Below are 12,187 nucleotides of genomic sequence, written 5' to 3' on the forward strand. Positions count from 1 at the left end.
ACAACAAGGTTGATTTCTTTGATGATAAAATTAACCTCAGAATGAAAGTTGAAAAATCTTGGCTGTCTTGGTGCCGAGGACAGAGCGCATCGTGGTGCTGTCTCAGGGAGCAGCTGAGTAAACGCGGGACAACCAGCCAACAGCCTGGGGCCCCAAGGGCTTCGTGGGATCCCAGAGCAAGCAACCCCTGCCACAAACAGGGTCCCAGGAGCTGAGATGACCACCAGCTGCCACGAAGGTATTTTCCAGCAACTGTGCTTTTTTTTTTCTGGTACCACGTCAACAGCCACCACATTGTTTTCCAGAGAAAATGGTCTGGAATGGTGCAGTTCCTCCTGGGCCATCCATGGAGGGGGTGGGCAGGTCCAGCCCCATTCACTTCACAGGTGTTCCCACCTACACCTTCTCGGTCAACTCACATATCCCCTCATGAAGTTGTTGACTTTCCCATTCTAGAGATGATGCCTCTGAGGCTCAGAGGTGGTCGCACAGTCAAGCTTCGAACGCCCGTCCCGGAGGACAGACTGCTCTGAGCCGTGAGCTGTCTCCCAAAGACAGGGGGCAGTTACTTGGGGGACCCACAGAAGTCCCAGATCACAGAGGGGGTGAAAATACCTGGTGCTGCCAATTCTGTGCATATTGCCATGCAAAAGCCTACAAATTCACCTGGGACCATGAGCAGGGTGGGGGCGGATGCCCCAACCCCCTAAAATGGGAATGCCGACAACTTCGTCAGGGGATATGTGAATTGACCCAGTCTGAGGGGGTCAGATGGTCGGACCCTCTCTCCACAGGGCACTTTCACGGCGTCATAGGCATAACCACTGTGCTCTGCGAGCCACCCCGCAGCAGCCCCCCAGGCCGCGGGCCAGGCACCTGGGTCTCACTCACACCTGCTACGTGACACTGCGTGAGTCAGTGGCCTCCATCTTCTCACCTGTGAGATGACGGGAATAGACATCAGCCTCCCCGAGCTGTCGGGAGCCGCCAAGCAGTTGAGGCAGGAGCCCTGTGCCAGGCATCAGGCCTGCACACTCCTTTCTTATTAGGTGATTATTATTTGATAAATAGATGGGTGGATGTAATAGCAAAATTATAAAGTAGACAGCAGAGGCTGTGATTAACCCCGCCTTACATATGACTAATGGAGACTTAGGGCATTCAGAAGGTTGCCAGAGACAGGAGAGGGGTAATTATGCTCATTTTACAGCTGAGAAGACTGAGGGTCACGATGGATACGAGCTCAAAGTCCGTGTCTAAGCCGGGCCCCTCTGGCAGCCCCCACCCTTGGTAGTGTCCCTCTTTGGAACCATAAGTAAGGACACAGGACTTCCCAGCAGCTGCAGGTGACCCTGGCCCAGCTTGGTTCCTCTAGCTGAGCCTGCCCAGGCCTCCCCGCCCAGGCCTCCCCACCCAGGCCTCCCAGCCCAGGCCTCCCCGCCCAGGCCTTCCCTGCCCAGACCTCCCCGCCCAGGCCTCCCTACCTAGGCCTCCCTGCCCAGGCCTCCCTGGCCAGGCCTCCCTACCCAGGCCTCCCTACCCAGGCCTCCCCTGCCCAGGCCTCCCTCCCCAAGCCTCCCTACCCAGGCTCTGCAGCAAGTCCCCTGGGAAATGACTGTGGCACACCCTCCCCTGTCTCCCATGTAGCTCAGCACCTGTGCCTGACAGGATGGAAGGAAAGGCGGGCTGGGCCCACAGATCTAGGATCCCATCCTCACCTGGCTAGATTCGAGGGCCTGGCTCATGCCTGAAATTCCTCCGTGACCGTTCCCTTGGGTCTACCTATAGCAGGTGCTTTCTCGTAAAACAGAAGAGTCACCTGAGGGAGGACTATTAGGAACTCTTATTGCATAGAAGACAGAGAGGGAGGGGCTGGGCCCTTTTTTCTTGATTTTTAGTGAAAGGAATCAATTGGTTTTGAAAGGAGGGAAATGGAAAGGTATGGAAGACTGAAGAGTGAAAATTTCAGGGAGGGGTTGAAGGCACCTGAGGGGGCTGGGGGGCTGCTATTAGGAAGTGCTGGTGTTTACCAACCCCTTCACTGCACCTGGCCTGTCCTCAGCACCCCAGGGCACAGCTTCCTCCAGCTCTCCAGGTGGGGTCACCAGGGCCTGGCCCTCTGCCTGCCCTGCTTCACAGACCCAAACAGGGCCTCCAACATCGGGAGTCCTCGGGGTGCAAGAGAACTAGGGGGCAGGGAGAGAACTAGGAGCCCTGGTGGGGTGGATAATAAATGGAATGAAGAGGATGGAGGGAAGGAGCAGGAGCGGGGTGGGGGTGCGGGAAGGGTGCGGGGTGGGGGCACAAGCCTATGGGCTCCTTCTTACCCAGGGCTCCCCAACACCCCCCCTCCATGCTCCAGCCGCTTCCAACTCTCCCGCCTCCTGGCCTTTGCTCAAGCTGCGCCTGCTGCCCAGAACACCTTCACCCTATAAGCCCTGCTGTCTCCCAGGCCCCAGGCGGGCCTCACACCCTGGCACAGTGTCTGCCCAACACCTGAGAGATCCCCGGGGGTCCGCCTTCTCCCCAGCAACCCCCTCAGAGTCTGCCCCCATTCCTCCCCAGCGGGGGGGTCTGCGGGGTTATCAGAGGGGAATGAACTGGAACATCTCCTGGAGCAGCGGAGATGGCGGCGCTCTGGATAAGCCTCAGGGACTCACACCCCAGAGAGGGGTGGGGGGGCCCTATTTTGCCTGGAAGGATGGGCTGTGCGGGTGCAGGGAGTCTTTCCCTGACTCGGGGGTGCCCCCTGGAGGCCGAAGCCTGCCAGCAGGACCGCATCCCCCGTTTTGTGTGCCAGCATTTCTGATCTCAGTCAGGGCGCCTCCTGAGACCCCTCTAGGCCCGGGCTCCCCTATTCCGCCCTCTCTCCCCCCCTCCCCTCCACATCTTCGCGTTCCTGGAGATCCGAGCGGCCGGCAGGGGGAGGTCCCGCGGGTCCCCCCCCCCCCCACCAGGACTCTGCGTCCCGGGGACGCGGGGTGACAGAGCACCCCGAGGGCGCGCACACCTGCGGGGCGCATGCTCCAGGCCGGGTCCCGGACGCTCCGGCGCAGCAGACCCGCGCAGATGCGCACCGCGGACACCCAGCGCGCTGCGTGAGCTTTTGCCCTGAGCGTGCGGGTTCTGTGTGGACACAGGCTGTCAGGTCAGCCGGCCGAAGACGAGCAGGGTGATTTCTGGGTCACACCATGGAGCCAGGCTCGGCCTGGTGAGAAACCTTCCAGCGGGGAACTGGCGCTCCCAACTGCAGGAGAGAGGGTTTCTGTCGCTCTGTGCCAGCAGGTGCTGGGCTGGGTTTTGGAATTTGGAGGGCTTTAGTTGTTGTTTTCTTTCTTTCTTTCTCTCTTTCTGTCCCCCCCCCCCCCGCCACCCATTCTTTCTTTTGCCATTTGGATTTTTTTTTTTTTACTTCTCCAACAGATTAATTTTTAAAAAGATTTTATTTATTTATGCATACAAGAGCTGGAGTACAGGCCAGAGATGCAGGAGGGTGAGAGGATTCACCAGAGACAGAGTGGGGAGCAGAACAGGCAGACTGACTGAAGTACACTGCTGAGGGGAGCAGCGGAGGAGTCAGCAGAGGTCTGCTGTGCCATGTGGGTAGCTCCCTGGCTGGGATCAAACTCGTGCTGCAGTGGCTGCAGATAGCTTCAAAGGTGCTTCTTAACCCCTTGTGCCACCAAGGAGGCCCTAATTCTATTCTATTTTTTAAAAGATTGATTTATTTATTTATTTATTTATTTATTTATTTATTTATTTATTTATTTATACAAGAACTGGGGTACAGGCCAGATGCATGGGAGGGTGAGAGGATTGACCAGAGTCAGAGCGGGGAGCAGAACAGGCAGATCTACCAGGGGAGGCCCCAGATAAATTATTTTTTTAAGCAGTGGATTTTTTTTAATTTTAATTTTATATTCCCCATACAATTGCAACCGTCTTATTTTGAACCCAATCCCTCCTTTCCCCGTCCCCCCCCCCCCCAAGCAGTGGATTTTGAGGAGGAAAAACAGGTCAGAGATGTACAGCATAGAAAATAAATGCCAATGTGCTAACTGGTTTATAACCACACCTCTGAGGGCTGGGGCAGGGGGTGCTGTCCTTTGCGCCAGCTGAGGATCCAGGCGCTGGCTTGAGGGGGCATAGCCCCAGGCTCCTGGGATTTGAGGGCTCACTGGGTGGAAGGGGCATGCCCAGGCTTTAACCCGAGCTGAGCAGAAGGAAGGCCCGGTCAGCCAGGAGGCCCGCAGTGTGGACTGGAGGAAGTGTGTTCTTCAAATTCATCCAAACACCCACATTACCCGCCAGCACAGGCTGATGGGGCCCCTTGTCAGGCTCCCTCTTACTGTGACCTGCCCTGGTGGCATTTGGTGATTTAACTTGCCTAGTATAGAGGGTGTTGGCTGTCTTCTCATCGACTTATTTGAAACCTCTATATCTCCCCCTCCACCCCCCCAGCATGAAACCTCTCTATCTTTTTGATGAGGTGTCTGTTTCCAATTTTTACCCCCTTTTTGGGTGCATTTTAAAATTGGGTTGTTCTTTTGTTTTCTTCTGGTTGAGCTGAGTTCCTCACATATTTTGGACAAGTTATTTCTGACATGTATTTAAAAAATATTTTCTGCATATCTGTGGCTTGTCTTTTCATTCTCTTGTTGGAGGTTTTTTTTTTTTTAAAGATTTATTTATGTATGCATACAAGAACTGGGGTACAGGCCAGAGATGCAGGGGGTGAGAAGATTCACCAGAGACAGAGTGGGGAACAGAATAGGCAGACTGACTGAAATACACTGCTGAGGGGAGCAGCAGGGAGACAGGAGAGGTCTGCTGCGCCATGTGGGTTTCTCCCTGGCCGGGGATCGAACTCGTGCTACAGAGGCTGACTGATAGCTTCATAGCTCTGCGTCTTAACCCCTTGCCCCACCAGGGAGGCCTTCTCTTGGTGGAGTTTTAAGGCCCATATTGCCCTGCTTATACCCAGCCTCTACTGCAGCTTCTATCAGCAATCAAGAGGATTTGTTGATTTCCATGGACCTGATCTGTCTTCTCTGTCATTTTGAACTTGGGAGGGAGGAGGGACGAGGGAAGGGAGAGTACTCCTATTGAACCCTTAAAACCCTAGTTCTTTTGCCTCAAGTGCTGTGATGAAGATCAGATGAGTGAGTTTCTATAAAGCCCTTGAAACTGAGTGTGGAACATACTGATGCGTAATTAGCTTGGATAATTAGAATTACAAGCATTACATCTCTTAATAGCTAATGAAATCAGTCCTTCCTAGCTATTTTCACATTTTGCTCTCCTAGAGAAATCATATGGTTTTCTTTAATATCCTGTTTGGATTTATTAAATGCATAATTAAATTAGGGGAAAAAAGACATTTTAATGGTGTTGGGTTTCTTGGTCAAGAGTAAAGCCTGCCTTTCCTTCACTCTTCTCTTATGCCCTTGCCCTTCGTTTTACTTTTTTTTCCCCCCTTCGAGCTATTATGGATAAGGTCTTTCCTTCTGAGACCTAATGGATCACTACAAATCTATAGCTGCATCGAGGCAATTGATTGTTCTAAATAGACTACCTGGGGGGGGGGCAGTTTTAGGCTCATAGCAAGACTGAGCAAAAGGTGCAGAGCTTTCCCATACAATCCTGCCCCGACAGATGCACAGCCCCCACTCGCGTCTCCCCCTCCAGGTGGATGCACCACGACCACCTAAAGCCCCACACCTTTTGCTTTAGGCACGGACCCTTCCATGAGTTTCGACAGATGTCCGATGAGCCATACCCAACCTTGGTGTCACGCAAAGGAGCCTCACTTGACTTTTAACGATGAACTTTTTTCTAATCTCAAAGTTTCATATTTAAATTGATTCTCTTAGCTCTTCCAAGTGACCATCTAAAAACAGTGGTGTTTTGCCCAGCATTCCCCACACATCACCCTTGTCCTCGATGCAGTGGCTCCTCCAGACTGGTGTTAAATGGTGACAGGGCGTCCTTGCCTTTTCATGGACATAAAATCTATTCTTATTTTAATCGTCATTTTCTAAAATTAAGAATGGATGTTGGATTCCACCAAATGCCTCCTTAGAATCTATAAAGATGCTCATCTGACGTTTCTCCTATAATCAGTGGTAGATAGGATTCTCTACAATTCAGCAAACAAGGCTCAGAGAGGTCAAGTCGCTTGCACACAGGGCCACACAGCAGGCAGTTTGCAGAGCTAGGGTCTCTTTCCTTGAGTCCCTGCTCCTTTTCCCTGGCCCTGGTGCTTGGAAGTCTTGGGGCCCTGCAGTCCCTGGGACATCCTGTGTCCCTGTGAACTGGGATGAGCACCATAACAGGGGCAGGATAGAAGCCCAGAGTGCTTCCTGGAGGAAGTGGCAAGGTAGGCAGGACTTGGGAGCAAGGCTGAGGGAGCCAAGCAGTTTGGTGAGAGGACTGTGTTTGGACAGGTGTGTTCAAGGCTCCTGTGGACACTTGATTTAATAGAAGCCACTCAGGAAATGACCAATGTGTCCACCAATCTAGTGGAACAAGTGAGATTCTAATCACAGAATGGGGCTGCAGGTAACTAATACAAGGACGGGCAGCCTCCACATGCTGTTGGTCTAGATAAATGGCCTTGTGTGCAAAGGGATTACTGCGCATTTTATTCATTTAAAATATTTGGTTTCATTTTCGGTGAATTTGCACTGACACCCCAGTTCCAGCCCAACATCCAAGGGTTTGTTCAGATGAGAAGGCTGAATATATTTACATATTTGCTTGATCCTCTATGCATATCCCAAGATCTCCCCGTGTAGACACCCTCTGTACCCCACTGTACCCCAAATCCTTTCCTGGGTCACTTTCCCTTGGACACCCTTCATCACACCACTAGTTCCTACAAGCAACTCCAGGAGCTGTCTTCCTGCACATCGGTCCTCCTGACCCCTTCTGGTCAGTGCCCCCTCACCCCCACACTGGGGGTCACTCACATGATGCCCACCTGCCTGGTTCAGCTCCACTGCACCTTTGGGACTGAGTTGTTCAGGGAGGCAGCATCACTAGGGTGGTGTGGGGGGAAGGACAGTGGGCAGGAAGGGGCCTCCAGTTAGCTGAGGGCTCCTGGGATGGAACCCCATTTTACATATGACAATGCTGGGTGTATGAGTGACCTGCTGAAGTCCCGGAGCAGGTAGGTGGTGGAAGCTGGAATAGATGGGGTCGCCCTCATCCACATCTGAGGTAGGATCCTGCAATTTCCTTTCTCCTCTTGTGGACAGCCTAGAATTGGCCACCAGGGGGCGCAGGAGGCCTTCGTGGGGTCTTGAAGTAGGATGGGGAGCCTGTGACTTGAGTTTTGCAGAGAGATCTCTGACCCAGCTGGCCCAGGATGTCTCTCTGGGGACCCCATGCGCCTCCTCCTGGTGGCAGCCAAGCTCCTGGCCTCTCCCTCCCTTGCCCTCCTCCCCGCCCCACCCCCACCCCAGTCACCATCTTGCCCAGAGCTGCACTCAAGCTTACAGGCCTGCCTGGGTCAGGACTTGGGAGCCGGGCATCCCACCTTGCTGACCTCTCCCAAAGCCAGCCCAGCTGTCGGCCACGCCCCCTGCCTCTTCCAGCCCCTCAAGGCCTCCTTTTGTGTCTCCATCTTCCCTCTGAAGCTCGCCCTCATCTCTCTGCAACCACCTGTTCTGGGCCTCAGGTCTGAGGAGCCCTTCCTGTGGGCTCTGAGTGCCCCTGTGGGTGAGGGTTGTTTCCACGAAGGACAGGGCTGCTGGGGGTGGGATGGAGGCTGGCGGTAGCCCCATCCAGGACCACGGGACCCAGAGGACAGGCCCCCTCTGCTCTGCTAACGGGACTCCAAAGGACTGAGTGAGGACCCGAGTGTCAGGGTCCTGGTTTACACAGCTGGACACGCATGGGTGGCATCCAGGGGAGCAGCTGAGGGCTGCTGGAGGCCTGCAGCAGGGCACCACTGCAGGGAGGCCCCTGGCTGCCCCAGCAAGCCCTTCCCAGCCCCACTGAGTGGGCGTGACCCTCTGTGGGCAGGGCAAGGGTGGGGGTGCGGTGCCTGGGTTGCTTAGTACTCTGTGGACTGACTTAGACTCACTAACATGGCTTCCCTGGGGAGAAAGTTCTCTTTCTGGCCCTCTAATGGGGCTGAGGAGCAGCCACCATGGGTCCGCGGACCCCAGCCGCCCCTGCGACCGGGTCCTGGCACACACGCTCTCTGGAGGCGAGGCTGGCCAGACTGGCGGTGCAGTGGCTAGAAATCAATCATATTTCTATGGCACTTACCTTTCTGGTCACTTTCTATTTCTGGCAAGTGATCCTTGTTCTCTGTTTACAATGACATAAAGTTTCCTTTCCTAAGGAAAAAAGTGAATCGGTTTAAGGACATAACAAAAGGGGTGAGGCCTTGGGGGACAGAGCTCTGAGGTGCCCTGGCATGACCGGTGTTGGGAGTGGAAAACAAGCCCCCGGGACCCCCACACCAACTAGGGTCGCTGACCCCCTTGCATAGGTGAGGAGCTGAGGCCCTGAGCAGGTCACGATGCAGAAAACCCCTTGGCTGGGCAGGGGGAGCCGCCACCAGCCGGGCAAGACCTGGGCCGGGACCCTGGGCCTGGGGACTGGGCTCAAGTGCCAGGGCCTGAGCAGCACTTCAGTCTCCCACACAGCCCTGCCAGGTACCCATCCGCGGTCCGCGGAGACCCCCTGATGGAGGAGGGAGCCCAGGCCCACAGGAGGGGTGTGTGTGGCACAGGCATCCTCCTCTCCACTCTTCAAGTGGGAATACAGACTCCAGCCAGGATGTGCCTGAAGCCACACAGCTGGTGGGCAGCCTTGATCCAGTGCCCTCTGACTCAGGAGCCCGCTGTTCCTTCCTTTGTGCAACTCCCAGCTGTGTAGGGATCTGAACCCTGAGGCCCACCCTCAGGGACACACTCAGGGCAATCCCTGGCCTTGTTCCTTTCTTCCAGGCTCTCTCCATGACACAGAAGAGCACGGAGAGCCTGGGGGGCAGCCCCACCCACGGCCCTGGGTGGCCACTCCCTCCTCCCAGTCTCCATGGTGGCCTCTGGGAATTGGAGCCCTTCACCTTGGCCACCTCCAGCTCAGGGATGCTGCATGCACCCCAGGAACTGAGACCATGCCCTGAGTGCGTGGACCCCCGCTCTCCGGACAGCCCCTCATCCCCTGGAATGCAGGAGCCCATCGTGTGGTCCAGGCCTTTTGTCCTATGCAGCTGGCCAGGGGACAGGCAGTGCCTGCAGGTCACTGACTGGTGTGACTGTAATAGGGTGGTCTCCAGGAAATGGGGTGGTTCCAGGTTCCCTGCCCCACCCAAAAGGAGGATGGAGCTGAGCAGGGAGAGAAGAAGCTGAAAAGGAGAATGAGAAAGGAAGGAAGCTGGATGGAGCCAGAAGGAGACCTGGAGGAGGCGCGTGGAGCCTAGAGACACGTGAAGAAACTATTAGGGGGAAAGGATGTTCTGAGCTAATCCCATACAGGCTTTGTGGTCGCCACCCCTACTCCAGACCAAAGCCATCAGGACATTGGGAAAGACAAATCCTGTCACCACCAAAGGGAGGGTGGCTGGGACCTGAGGGTGGAGTTAAGCAGCCAGGTTGGGTATAAAAACCAAACACGTGGGCCTTGGGGTCTATCTCTCTGTCACTCTCTTGCTCACCTCCTGGCTTCATGGTTCCTGGCTCGGTCAGCTCTCAGAGTGCCATTTGGGATTCCAGATCAGTGGATCAGGTAGGACGCATTTAAAACTTTGTCTCCCACTTTTCTCCCTGAGCTGTACATTTCCTCATTTGCCTTTCCCTTGTAAATAAACCTTTTATTAACCTTTTGCGTGTGCCTGCAGTAGAGCACTGATAAGTCCTTTTAAGCGGGTGGGTGAGGACCCACAGTCAGGCACCCCGTTTTGTATCGGGGCTGCTCTACAACAAAAAGAATGAGCCTTTTTCCGATTTCCTCTTTTGCTTAGAGGATGCTGTTGAAAAACAGGTACAGGGTCGAGACATTCGGCTGGCTTATGATAATGCTAATAAGGACTGCCAGAATGCTATACACCAGGTTAGGGATACTATTAACATCATAAAATATTTGCGGGTTTGCCGCGATGTTGGGTCAATAGAGCATAGAGTATATGTGGTGGCTCGCTACAAAAGCGGTAACGTGCCACGAACAAACAAAAAAAATGCTTCAATTGTGGCAAAACGGGGCATTTTAAAAGACTACAAGGCAGCAGCGTTTAACAATAAATCAAGCAAGAGTTACGCCACTTTCTCCCTGTGCCCCAGGTGCGCCATAGGGTACCATTATGCCCGCGATTGCCGGTCTCAAGTTCATAGAAATGAAAATTTTTTTCCATGGGCCAGCGAGAAACGGAAGGAGGGGCCAGCCCTGGGCCCGGATAATAACAGGGCAATCCCCGATGATGATGATGCAGGGCCCCAATCAAGGATGCCCCGCTCTACTAGTACCCAACCAGCCAATGCCACAACCTCCATCCTGTCTCTCCGTCCCTCCACCTCAGGAAGTGCAGCCATAGATTTGCCTGCCGCAGTGCACCTCCTAATAATGGCTGAAATTTGTCCGCGCTGGGTTCCTACTGGCTACTATGGACCCCTTTCCCCCAAAACTGTAGGATTACTTTTAGGAAAATCTAGTTCAACTGCCAAAGGATTACAAATGTTTCCCGGAGTAATAGACTCCGATTATGAGGGCGAATTACAGGTTGTGCTTCAGTCCCTGCCACTTGGAGCATCAAAAGGGGAGACGGAATAGCTCAATTTCTGCTGTTGCCCCATGTGCCCATTGGCCAGTCTAAAAGTGAAAGGACCAGGGGCTTTGGTAGTGCCGGAGGTTCTGCCTCAGGTATATTGGACAGAATTACTATCTAAAATAAACAGGCCAATTTTGGAGTTAAAGATTGAGGACAGATGTTTTAGGGGATTGGTCAAATCTGGCGTGGATGTTACAGTTTTGTCAACTTCAGAGTGGCCTCCCTCGTGGAAGACTAAAGTCTCCACTGCAGATATGGCCAGAATAGGCACTGTATCCACCCAACAGATTCAACAAAGTGCTCGAGTGAGTCTTACAGTGTCAAGGGCCCAAGCGACAGATGGCTGCCATTCAGCCCTGTGTACTAGATGTACCACTAAATTTATGGGGAAAGGATTTATTATAACAATGGGGTGCACCATTATTACAAATACCAGCTAATAATCCAGTGGTTCAAAATATAATGTTATGGATGGGCTATATCCTAGGTAGGGGATTAGGCAAAAATTTACAAGACAATAGGCTGCACACAGCCAGTCATCTTTTCCATAGGGACCTTGATGGAGCAAATACAACATGTGCCTAAGATACAGTGGAAAATGGAAAAGCCTGTCTGGGTAGGTCAATGGCCCCTTACTAGAGAAAAGACCCAGGCATTAGAACAATTAATTCAAGAACAATTGGCTGCTGGCCATATTGAACCCTTGATTTCCTCTTGGAACTCCCCTATATTTGTAATTAAAAAAAAAAATTAGGAAAATGGAGATTGCTTACAGATTTAAGACAGATGAATGCTGTGATGCAACCCATGGGAGCTTTGCAGCCCAGGGTGCCTACACCAGCGGCTATCCCAGCCAGATGGCCTCTTATAGTTATAGATCTCAAGGACAATTTTTTTCTATCCCGGTCCATCCAGAGGATGCGTTAAGGTTTGCTTTTAGTGTACCTGGTTTAAATAATAAAGAACCTATGAAAAGATATCAGTGGAGAGTCTTTCCTCAGGGGATGGCTAATTCCCCCACTATGTGTCAATTTTTTTGTGGCACAAGCACTTAAGGCTGTTAGGCAGCAATATCCTCAAGCTTACATTCGTCACTACATGTATGACATTCTTATAGCGTCCTCTGATGGCTCACAATTAAAATTGGTTTTTCATGCTATTTCTGATGAACTCCCTAGGTTTGGCCTTCTTATTGCCCCCGATAAAATACAACAAACAACTCCCGTTAAATATTTAGGTTCTGTGGTCGATTGCTTAACTGTCAGGCCTCAGACCGTACAAATTCGCACAAACCCCAAACATTGAACGATTTTCAGATGCTATTAGGACATATTAATTGGATATGCCCTCATTTGGGAATTCCTAATTAACAACTGCAACATTTATTTAAAACTTTGGAAGGAGAGC

Source organism: Talpa europaea (genome assembly GCF_964194135.1).
Source record: "Talpa europaea genome assembly, chromosome: 2".
Taxonomy (NCBI): Eukaryota; Metazoa; Chordata; class Mammalia; order Eulipotyphla; family Talpidae; genus Talpa; species Talpa europaea.